This window comes from Gadus morhua, chromosome 3 (assembly GCF_902167405.1).
Source record: "Gadus morhua chromosome 3, gadMor3.0, whole genome shotgun sequence".
Classification (NCBI taxonomy): domain Eukaryota; kingdom Metazoa; phylum Chordata; class Actinopteri; order Gadiformes; family Gadidae; genus Gadus; species Gadus morhua.
The window spans coordinates 11,555,174-11,567,908 of NC_044050.1; the positions used below are offsets into that span (position 1 = coordinate 11,555,174).

The 12,735-nt window shown below is 42.6% G+C and overlaps 1 long non-coding RNA gene across 1 annotated transcript; it reads left to right on the forward strand.

Annotated features, from left to right (window-relative positions):
- The first annotated feature begins 308 nt into the window (after nucleotides 1–308).
- Nucleotides 309–3,786, forward strand: LOC115540132 (uncharacterized). The gene is made up of 2 exons (XR_003976121.1): nucleotides 309–1,465; nucleotides 1,566–3,786. It is a non-coding gene; the product is annotated as an uncharacterized LOC115540132 (long non-coding RNA).
- Nucleotides 3,787–12,735: the final 8,949 nt, after the last annotated feature.

A 12,735-nucleotide genomic window follows, 5' to 3' on the forward strand; every position in this document is an offset into this window, starting at 1 on the left:
AGATACTTTTCTACTTACATGAAGGTGTCCTTCTCATTTTGGTGGTGGACCTGATGCAAACAAAACACACAATACTTTAAAAGCACAAAAGGATCCGTTTCGTGGATTTGTATCTATGTGTCGACCTTGTCCTCTTCCTACTTCATGTGTGTGTTTACGTGGTGATCGTGGATGTCCATGCACTGTCATTGAGAAACGTTTGTATGTGTGTGTGTCATTCATTTTTTTAGTGTGTGTGTGTGTGTGTGTGTGTGTGTGTGTGTGTGTGTGTGTGTGTGTGTGTGTGTGTGTGTGTGTGTGTGTGTGTGTGTGTGTGTGTGTGTGTGTGTGTGTGTGTGTGTGTGTGCAGATGTACTCGTCAGTCTGTGTGTTTGGGTGTGTGTGTGTGTTTTGTGTGCACAGGGAGCAGTGTGAATGTTGTTTCGTTGCGTTACGTTATCTTTGTTTTGTGTAGAGAGTCTCTATGATTCCTGTATATATACGTCCTGGGCCCCTTCCATCTGTCCTCTGTGGAGACGCCTAGGAGGGCCATTAACGACCAGAAGAGTTTAACCGAGTGGAACTCCGTCTGTGGATGAAACCCCCCTCATCAGACCAACCTCCGACAACCTGTCGGTCGCATATGACTCCAGCCCACGGACCATCAGAGAAAGACTGGTACAGAATCTGGAGGGTGTCTTAACTTGTGACCCTCTGACCTTTGACCTCTTGCCCCACCCCCACCCCCCATCAAAAGGGTTGCTAAAAAAGGGTTCTCTTAGGCAAGACAGGAAACTGACTTTGACTCATTCAAGCATTTCAGGTTGTTGTCGTCACAGTTTTTTTTACAGTCTAAAAGAAAATCATGTTTGAAACCAATCCTGTCTGATAAAGTACTACAGAAGACGGCCGATACTGCAGTGTTTTTGTTGTGTCTACTCCGCGTGGGTACCATACACTGTACTTATCATGCTAATCTGCGCTGATTTACTCATCCAATTACCTGAGTGATTGTCGATTGATCGACTGAAACACAGTGTGATGAATGTCTGTCCTTTGCCTGCACTGACGTTGGATCCCTTTAAAGTAATTTGGCTGCACGGCTAACTCCAGGGAACGCCATCAGACTGAGTTATGGACTGTTTGGCTTCCCTGCGCTCAGTGCTGGCCGTTGGCCCAGAGCCGCTGCTCTGGACGCCACCACTCTGACATTTGTGTCCCCGTGTGAAATATTGGGCTGGCTTCCCATCTCCTCTTTGTGTGTTTTTGTGGTTGCTGGCCGGGGGAGCAGACACAGTGAACATTGGACTGTGGAGGAACTTCAGTGACTAAGGGAATTACGCGACGAAGAAGAGAAGAAAGTTCAGAACTCGGGCGTGGAGAATCAATTCAGGAGGAACGGACAATCTTAAGAGATAGTCTAAGGACTTTGACACACATACAGTTTACTGTTCTGTGTTGTGTGTGTGTGTGTGAGTGCGTCTTTGTAAGTTTGTATGCTTGAACAATTTTGACTTTGTGTGTGCAGTTCTTCACACTGACTTGTGTAATTAACAGTGTTTATCTCTCCTTGTTCGTCTTACCAGTCTGCTCATATCCCAAGCTTGTGATATGGTGCCATCCTGGCAGGACCCCCTATGGAGCTACAACACATCTGTCTTTCTAACGTATCGTAGCCTCAGGGTTAGCACTGCCTTGCAGCTTTTAAAGAGCAACTCGGAGCATGATGAATGCAAACCATTCCTGAGTGTGGTTGCTTACGTTAGCTTCACGCTACGAATCGGAAGACAAATATGTGTCCACAAAACCAACAAGTCCAGCTGCAACGTATGATGACATTAAATGAGACCCTGTTTTTTAAACGATGGCAACAGATAAAAAACAAACAAGCATGCAAAGACTATGACAACAGCTCCACTCACTCATTCTCCACCGGTTGGTTTCTTCGAAGGGATCGTGTGAACTTTCCTTTATTCCCAGTATTTTTCTTGTGTTGGCTGAAACTAGGTCTTGAACCTGTGAACAGATCTATTCTAAAACCTACACTCTATGTAACACTCTGGAAGCAGGCCATGGTTGGCTTATGCAAACTGATGGAATATTTTTTCAAAACCATATATGCATGTTTACAGCGCCATGTTGAATCGTCACGGCCCACTCTGCATTTTTGAGTGTCGGTGGTTGTCGCGGTGATTCCTAGAACAACATGGGGTTGGTCTATGGAAGCTCACCTTCCATCCAACCTTGACCTTCACCCGCTGGGCCCAGATGTAGCTCTCACCTCCCCTACCGTCTGTAAGACGGGGGCAACAGCTGTAGACAAACAGCTGATGGTTTGTGTGTTCTACAAAAACACAAACAAATTGGAGAATTCCAGGCACGCTAGATATAAAAATGTAATCATGCCTTTAAGTCATTTATTTCTACTTTATATCTTGGCTGAATCGACACACTTTCTACCTTCAAACCTCGAAACTCCCAGCTCTGCACCCCTGCGGTATTGGTGGCCTTTCGGCTGCTTTGGCACCGTAACACTCTGTGGTGCGGACGGAGAGGAGGCCAGGGAGGATGTCTCTGAACTTGTGTTGTTTCAGCCAAGGGCGAAATATTGGAGATATGGTTCTGCAATCCAGGTGTTTTTTTTTTTGTGTTTGAATTGCAGCATTTTCTGTTTTTTTTGTGCATTTTTTTATTTCAGATTTCAGATGGCAGCATGAACATCACAGGTCACGTAAAGTTGAAAAGCCCTAATTTCATGGGAAACCCAGGAGATGCTCTCCACATGGACTTTGGGTTTGTACATGTTGGGGCTTCAACCTAATGAGCTTTACCTGTGAGCCCCTGCTGTGTGTGTCTGTGTGAGCGGGAAAGGTCACACGCTCCTTTGCAGAGTTACATAAAGTGTAGGTGATGATTGGATAGGCCTGTCGGAAAAAAGTAGGCATGATATATTTTTTACCCACGCTATATCCTTTTAACACCTCTACGTCTTGAGCCAAACGTCTATATTCATTTCAATTAAACCTTGAGTTAAAGTGTTAGGTTATAGGTTTGGGTTTGAAACCCAAACCTATAACCGCTGTCTTTTGCTGTCTTACCGCACAGCAAAACGAACCCCAGACAGAGGCAGTGATATACTGTATATACTCACACTAAACGTTGACATTCATGTATGAAGTTGAGATCCTTGGTTCCGGTTCATTCCAGATACCTACTCCTCGAAGGAAATTCACTGTAACAACAATTGAACTGAAAAACTAACGTAGCTTGTGTGTCCTTGGAAGAAAGGCTTATTTTCTTATGAGAACAATCTTTAAATCTTGTTGACCTGAGTTTTTATTTACTTAAATGTTTGATTATATTATGTTCAATTTAATTTGCTCATGGAACCTTCGATGTAGAGTTAGAGCTGCATGTTTTGTACTGAAATTCTATCAGCTGTTAATTCTATCAGCTGCTAATTCAAAGCTCACCTAATCTTGACTGAATGAATTGTTTGGTTTGCGTCATCTATTCGATCTGATTCCATTACGTCTGTGTGAAGAACAAGACAAAACCAGGTTCCTTTTGTTCTGCTTTGCCAAGTGTGTTATTGCAAAAAAAGATTGCTGTCATAGAGGCCGACATTTATCTTGGGTAACATTTGATGGGAATGGGAGGCAATGCGATTAAGAATTCTCCAAGGGCATCCCTGTGTCTCTCGCCACCGTCACTGTTGTCCGAATGTCACTGTTGATCGTGTCGTATGGGTGCCATCTTGTGGTGGATATGTGTAATTACATTGCAAAATAAATTGCAGTCGTTTCAGTGGTGTTGTCGGCCTCGTGTGTGGGGGGGTGTCCAGACGGATTGGAGGGGGCGGTTGGGGGCATTTCGTGATTGCTCAATCGCGTGGCCTTTACAACGGCAAGTGGCCACTGGGCGCAGTGTGGGGCTCCTACCACTAGGGGGTGCCCTCGCACCGCGGGCTAAATTACATTTCAAGTGGACCAGCCATGTACACCTGGGGGGGCCCTAAGCAGGATCATTTTGGGGCCCTGCTTTAGGGTTGATAGAGTAGTTTTGCAACTGTACCCATTCATAACCCTTATGGTTTTTTCCTTTCACATTTAAAAGAGGTGAAAGTTGAAATTTGTATTTTGTATTTGTGTTTGTATTTATTTTTTAGAAAACATCAAGATAATAATAAATTCCACAACAAAAACAATACAACACAATTATAACTTTGGCTAATAAATTAGCCAAAAGCGCAAAAAAAGTGCAAAAACAAAAATGCGAAATAAATTGTCTCCTCTACCTTCACTTTCTAGATCAAACCTGTATTACACATTCAAATCCCCCAAAAGTCACAAAACAATTAAAAACGAAGAAAATGCTATGAATAATAAATAAATGAATAATATGCAAGCAAATAGTATAAATAAAAAATAGATAATAAGAAAACAACCTGCACCCTGATCCCCTTTCAATCCAAAGGTAGCGAGATTCGTTTAGCTTCATCATGTACTGCATCGTCATCATTGCGTTTGCCAGTTTGGGATCAGTCAAACCAGCGCCTGCACTGAATCAAATATCATGTTCCTTTCTTATTGCCCTCTCAGCAACATAGAGCAGTAGAGCGCAATGGGCTGGACAATGCATTGGTACAGCAGTAGGAGGAGATGGGGTGCAACATAGAGTCCGTAAACTTAAAGGACTCTATGTCGCACCCCATCTCCTCCTACTGCTGTACCAATGCATTGTCCAGCCCATCCTGCTCTACTGTTCCACCTGCTTCTTCAACATGCTCACTGTCAAAAACCGGGTCATACTCACGAGTGTCACAAACATAGCTGCCAAATGAATCGGTCTCCCCACACCCACACTGTCAGAGCTTAACCTAAAGGCCATTTCATGCATCGCATCCACAATAGCACAGGACAACACACACCCACTCAACTGCCACACCATCATGCCCTCTGGACGCAGGTACAGGTCCCTGTTGTGCAGGAGGGCACGCTATTGCGAAAGCCTGGTGCCTGCAGCCATAGCAGCCTTAAATAAAATGCCAAGATAACTCACCCCTGTTCCACACTATTCACATATTTTGTCTGCATGTTGTTTTTGTTGTGTATGCTGTCAATCTGTTACTGTCTGTCGGCATGCGGCCCACAAATGTACTATGGAGTGAAAAAGAATTTCCCCCAGGGGACAATAAAGTAAAAGTCTAAAGTCAACACCAAGCATTACATGAACAACATGTGTAGGTCAGTCAGAATCAGGTCATTTTAGGATATCATGATCAGACCTCTAGGTCTGAGGGACAGACAGACACAGTCAAAATTCTTAATTCCACCATTGTTCCATTGTTTTCTCATGCTAATATGAGCTGTATGTTTATAATGTTTCCTTTCTTGTTAAGTAAATTGCTTTGTGCAATTAAAAAATGATGATAATAAAATAAAATTATATGTGTATAAAAAAAAAAACATTGCTCTTGGGGCCCCCTGGCAGCTGGGGGCCCTAAGTGGCCGCCCAGTTTGTGTATAGGGAGGACCAGCTCTGATTGGAGGTAGTGGTGGGTTGACATTGTGTAAGGAGATGTTTCGGATGTGGATACATGTGTGTGTGGGGAGGGGGGTGTATAAGAGTGGGTGTGTGGTTGTGGGTGGATGTTTTTGGATAGTGGGGGAGAGAGGGGTGAGGTAGAGGGTTGGTAAGTAGGAATGTTGCATGGAGGTTGTGTAAGGGTGCTGGCGGGTAGGTGTGTAGACATAATTGTGTGATATTGTGCGAGGTAGGTATATGGATGTTTGAGGGTGTAAGTGTACGAGGTGGGTCGGTGTGTGGACGAGTGTGTTAATGTGCGAGGTTGGTGTGTGTAGGTGTGTGGACGTATTATTGTGTGTTACTAACACACACATATACGTCCACACAGCTACACACACCTACCTCGCACACTAACACTTTGTTAGTGTGCGAGGTGTGTGGATGTTTGAGTGTATGTAAGTGTGTGTATATTTTTATGTGCCGATGGGGGGGATGGTAAGAAAGTGAGTGAACAGAAAACATGACATATTTTGCAGAAGAGAGTCTGAGGGTCTCAAATTCAAAGTGGTTTATTTGTCATATGCACAACAATTACAGCAGCAGTCGATGGCAATTAAATTGTTGAGTCTCAGGCTCCCTTAAACTAAAACAATATAAAACGAAAACGTATAAGAGAAACAAAAACTGGACATGAAATAATTAGAATAAATAAATAATAAAAAATATAATAATAATACCTGTTGCACTATCCTGTACTATGTTATCACTGCTGGAAAACTGGCAAAAATTATAAAACTTTACAATAAGGGTACAATAATTAAGCACAAATTAACAGTAGCAAATGCAATAATAAGCACTTAATAACAATTAGCTAATTGGCTAACAGTCTAGTTATCCTTTCCTAAAAGTGTTCATTTTAACTATGGTATTAATTTATTAATTATTGAATACGGTTCGGGTTTACCCTCAACCACCTCAGCGTGTATGTGTGTGTGCGTGTGTGTGGTTGATGCATGCATGTGTGTGTGTATGATGTGAGTGTGTGTATGATGTGTGTTTGTAAGGTGTGTTACCTTGAGAGGGTATGGTTTTTTAGGGGTAGGGGCTGGAATTGTTCGGCGAGAGGGTGAGGATATTTGAGGTGAGAGGGTGAGGATAGTTGAGGTGAGAGGTAGAGGATAGTTGAGGTGAGAGGTAGAGGATAGTTGAGGTGAGAGGTAGAGGATAGTTGAGGGGAGAGGGTGAGGATAGTTGAGGTGAGAGGTAGAGGATAGTTGAGGTGAGAGGTAGAGGATAGTTGAGGGGAGAGGGTGAGTTTAGTTGAGGGGAGAGGGTGAGGATAGTTGAGGTGAGAGGTAGAGGATAGTTGAGGGGAGAGGGTGAGGATAGTTGAGGGGAGAGGGTGAGGATAGTTAGGGGGGAGAAGGAGAGGGTAGAGGGGGGAGCATGAGGATAGTTGAAGGGAGAGAGTGAGGTTACTAGGGGGAGAGGGAGAGTTGGGTAGGGGGAGGAGAGGGTGAGGAGGATAGATGGGAGAGAGGGGGGACAGTTGGGGGGAGGGTAGAGGGTGTATTAATCGGGATAACGTACAGCGAGCCACTCATTAACACAGAGCGAAACCCTTCAGGGTGATCCAAGACCCCTCGCTGTACATGATTCCTGACCGGTGATGTTAAATCAACGCAGTCTCACTCCGAGCTGTACATGATTCCTGGCCAGTTCGTCAAAAATCAACGCTTGTTCAGAGGCTTTTGGCGTTAACTACTGACGCAAAGGGTGTCCTTGTGCGTCTTCATTCGACGCAGGAGTTTTCAAATGTAATCCCTCCACGAGGAAGTGGAGTAACCCCAAGGTTGGATTACCGCACGGGCACACCGGGCACATGCCCTGGGGCCCAAGGGGCAACGCCAGAGCTTCTGTGTGAAGTCGCTGAACGTCCCAGGTGGATATCAGGCTAGTGTTGTTGTTGTTGTTGTTGCTAGCTAGCGCCGCCGCTTAGCATGTACTTCACAACTCTATTGTCCACTCGAGGCCCGAAAATAAACAGCGACATAATCGATTATGGCACGTTGCCGCATCGATGCTGAATCGTGCATGCCCCGCATTGCGATACGTCGCCGAATCGATTATTGTTGACACCCCTAGTATTTCTTTCCGTTTGTACATTTGAGACCGGTCACTCACAGGTCACGAACAAGGCACTGTGATTTAAACATGGAGCAACGGCAAACGGTTGTAACGGTGAACTCTAAGTGGAACAGCTAAGCGAAAAGATAAAAGGAGAAATTTAATTTGCTGTTGACTTTAATTGAGGCCGCCATGCCTGCGCAGTTTTCTTTACTTAGCTGATCCGTCTCTTTCTGCTTGAACAGCCACAAGAAAATTATATTTTACTATTCTTATACTATTATAAACTAACAAATTTCGTCCAAAACACCAAAAATGGCAACCCTTGTAAATCCTTTTTTGTATAAATAAAGATGCATTTATTTGTAATAATTATTGTGATGTTGCCTTATGTTCTACAAATCCTGCTGAGTTGCAGGTGAAAGTATAGGCCAATGACTTAGTTATTATTATCACCAATAAGTGTGTGTATCTGGGTGCGTGTGTTTGTGTTGGAAGGTGGAAGGGGAGTGGAGGGGGACCCGATATCTCATAATCCGTCCATGCGTAACATGCGTCACGTCAAATCAAAGCGCACTGGAAAATCATGCACAGAAACATTCACATCTCAGCTCCAAGTCTCAGCTCCAAACCTCCGAACCTGCAGGGGGCAGAGAGAAAGTCAGTGCGTGTGAGAAACCAAGCCCCGCCCTCCACTTCCTGTGGCAGGCAATCACCTGCACACCTGCATGGGAGGAAAAGTTTGTGAGAGATCTTCCAGCAAACAATTAAAACAAAGAAAGACGCTCAGCTCATGATCAAAACACTGGAGACGCAACTGGTAGAGAAATGGACTTCCTTATTTAAATGAATATAAATATGTAAAATGTTGAAAAGGTATATTAAGGTAGTGGTGCCGAGATGATGCCTCATGAAACGTCAAAGCCTCGCAGCCAGATTAACCATCAAAGTGGTTCGACCTCGAAGCTTCAAATGAGTACGCTAGGGACACCTAGTGGTGAATGATATTATGATGAAAGAAAGAGTTTCCTGTGATGATGTGATGTTTGCTTCGTACAACATCAAAACATTTGAGAATTAAAGTCATTTCGGTGATACGTGCGAGTGTGCCGTTCATAAATATCTCCCGAGCTCATGGTAGAAAAACAAATCATTTGACAAAGATTGTATGTCATCCCGGGCAAAATAGAATGTCTAATAATTGTAATAATAGAACAACTGCATGATGACTGAGAATGAGTGTGATTAATTGCATAGCCATTCAAGTGATCTTGGAACTGGGTAGTCTTCTTTTTGTAAAAATGTGCCAATTGTGAACCCATATCGCGGAACAGCCCGAGATGAAGCCTCGAACGTCACACGCTACGTCATTTCGCCTATGTGAATCCCACTCGATACGGAGCTTCGCTGGGGGAGGAGCCGAGGTACTCGACACACGCCCCTATGCCTCGACGCAAACCATAACATCACTATATTAAGGCATTGCATCAGTACTTAAGTTTGAGTAGTAGCCCCTTTGTGCCTTATCAGTTGTTGCATATGTAATTAACTTGAGTTGCATTGCAAAATGATAGTTTGCAAATATCAGGCTTGATCTGAATGCTGACTGAAATTGTAAAGTAAAAGGCATCCTTATGTTTAGATGAAATCATACTTTGCTGGCTTATGTTTGAAACCTTTAATTATTTGATGTGCTTTTGCAGGAATATATTGCTTATTTAACTGCAGAAGATGCAATGATTTGATTAACAGTATCAAAAGTTATGTGTTTAGTCTAAAATATATTATTTGATAATAATGCAATGTCTCTTTTTTCTTGTGATTTATCTTTGAAGGTTTTCAACCTAACAACCTAAATACACTATGCTATATGCACTTCACTTCTAAATAAATAAGAAAAGGAAGAGAATTTGAGTTGTCCCTTGCGTCATTCCAAGTATTTGATCAAGCAGTTTTTCAAGTTTGGGCAAGAGCTGAGCACCAAAACTTAACATAACTTGACAGTAACCCTAACCCTAATCCTTACCACTACTACCCTAACCCTAACCCTAACCAATACTACCCTAACCCTAACCACTACTACCCTAACCCTAAACCGTTTCAGTACCATTTCGGTACTTGCCCCTACCATCCTACGAAAAAAAGATTTGCGGGAGCGCTTTTACTGGGGGTCAAATATCGCCATGGAGGCAAGTGAAAGGAAGTTGAACAACCCCTAAGTCGAATAAAGACGCTCAAGGACACCCTTTGCGTCAGCAGTTAACGCCAAACGAGTTGATTTTTGACGAACTCGGAGTGAGACTGTATTGGTTCAATCTTTCCATCTTAATCAAGTACACAACTGTTACAGCCGTGGCTGTTACCCAGCATTTTTTTCGCTCTGTCTCTCCCTCATGATGTTTGCATGTCGGTGCGATGGATGAGGCAGTCCATTGATTTTTCCCTGGCTCTTCACCTGCTCCATGATGCACACCTGTCATCCATCTCCGGCATGAAAACTCGTCGTTTCAACCATAGTCTCCGGCCATCCTTGGCTTCCCCCCCCCCCCCGACTGTCCCCGACCTCAAACTATTCTCACCCTCTCTCCTGTCTATCCTCACCCTCTCTCCTCAACTAACCTCACCCTCTCCCCGTCAACTAACAAAGGGCAAAGGCATGGCCAACAGCTGGGAAGACATTTCATTAGACACATAAGACACACTTATACTAAGTATGGAACAATGCTGTAGTACAGTCGGCATTTGACCTTCTCGGAGTGAGACTTAGTTGACTCGGGTTGTGGTAGATCTGCGAGGCCATGTTCAGTGTGCCTCATTCTGCCAATTTGTATGGGGTCAGAACCGTCTCATTAATAATGAATGCACACAGAAGGATTCACAATTGTATTTTGCGATTTATATATAAATTACTCTTTTCTCAAATACATTTCAATACACACAGAAATGAATATGGTATGTAAAATAAATCCATAAACAAAAATAAGTTTCACAAACACATTTCTGATCCACACACAAATGTGTCTTGTTCTAAAGAAATGTAATATAAATCCATAAAAAAATGAATAAGAAGATTATTTGCAATTTTCCTCAAAGATGAATTTGGATGTTGTGACATTTATATACAAACTGTTAAACTTGTATTTTCATTTGTGAACTTGTTTGCATTTGTGTGTGAACTGGTCTGTATGGATTTTTGAGACTCTCATGACGTGGCTGGATTCACAAATGCACTTTTTTCAACAAGTAACTCTCTGTAGCCAATCAGATGCCTCCCTCGTCTTCAGCCAATCACATGACTGCAGTGACTGTGTTTTTAGATTGTCGGTGCCGTTAAAGTAGCATTATTAATCGTTTACTACTTTGACGGCACCTACAATCCCAAAACCCAGTCGAAACTAGATGGAAAAATGGTTTGAAACGTGACACAGCTTTTACTTCTTCGTCACCTAGAGATTGTTATGTACGATCATTCAAAAACCCCATGTAATTTCCCATAGGCCCATTTGACCGAAGGAACCGGTAGGCCCGGAGGCTTGACTTATTCTTCAGAGGTCGGGACTGCAGTCACGTGATTGGCTGAAAACGAGAGAGGCATCTGATTGGCTACAGAGAGTTCCTTGTTAAAAAAAAAGGCATTTGTAAATCCAGCCACGTCAGGAGTCTCAAAAATCCACATATAAATACAGACCAGTTCACACACAAATGCAAACAAGTTCACAAATGAAAAGCGTCTTGTTAATTCAAGTTTAACAGATTGTATATAACTGTAACAACATCCAAATACATTTTTGATGAAATTGCAAATATTTTCTTAATTCATATATTTATGGGTTTATCCTACATTAATTTACAACAAGACACATTTGCGTGTGGATCAGAAATGTGTTTGTGAAGGGGATTGTTAGGGATTTATTTTACATTTATACATACCGATATTCATTTGTGTGTGCATTGAAATGTCTTTGTGAGAAGAGAGTAATTTATATCACAAAATACATTTGTGAATCCTTCTCTGTGCATTCATTATTTATGAGACAGTTCTTTCCCCATACATTTGCAGGTGAACCCAGGAGACGAACGGAGGGTGACGTCCATCATGGCGGTGATAATAACAGTGACATTTAGGATTTTTTAAATATTTTTTTTTCTGAACTCGACTGAACTGAAGCCTGAGTCATTCTGAGAAAAGGTGGGATGCATGCTTGTGACATTGGATGAGGTATTCCAGCCACCCACTGTCGACTGGAAGGTGTTCATTTGTTATATACTGAAAGAATTGCGGATGGTGGATGAGTCACTGGAGGTGACTCACTAAAGAACAACTGACCAACCGTAGATGGTGGTAGAGGCTCGCGGAGAACTCATGGCGAGAGAGTCCTTCAGGATTGCCGCAATACGATTGATTGGTCGTATTATATTGATAATCATTATGATAATCTTTACCATTATTTGATTATTTTACAATGTCTGTTACTATGTTACACTCGGACTGCAAAACCACTTTTCCCCTGGGATTTAATAACGTTTGAACTTGAAGTAGGCTTGTACTTTTACAAGTAGGAGCATAGCCAACCGTCAGCTTGGGAGAGAGTGAGAGATAGAGAGAGTGATTGAAAGAGACACAGAAAGAGAGAGAGATAAAAAACATACAATCCTCTGTCACCGTTTTCTCTTCCCAAAGGTAATTTATCTTGGACATGAATGGCCTAGTAATAATGGGAATTATGCTTGTCACTGAATTCAAAGTATAAGGAATACTATATTTGGCACTTTCTTTCTTCAGGTATAAAAGCTTTAGAAATTTCTGGTCTAATTAGTCATTTTTGACACAGACAATTCCGTTGAAAGGCATTGCCGATGCTTTTAGGCTCTTTCAGTCTACATCTCACTTTACTTCAACCCAGAGAGCTTTGATATCGACAATTCTGCAACATCTTATAGAAAAAAGCCAAAGGAGGTGTCCATATTTTATTTGAATTTGTAGTCTCACTGAGTTCTCTCTCAAGCTAAATCAAGGCAGTTATCATCCGTGATTGAGTTGTGTGTGTTATTTTCCCTCCCAATGTCCATGTTCTTTGTGTGCTACTGAGATTGTGCGGG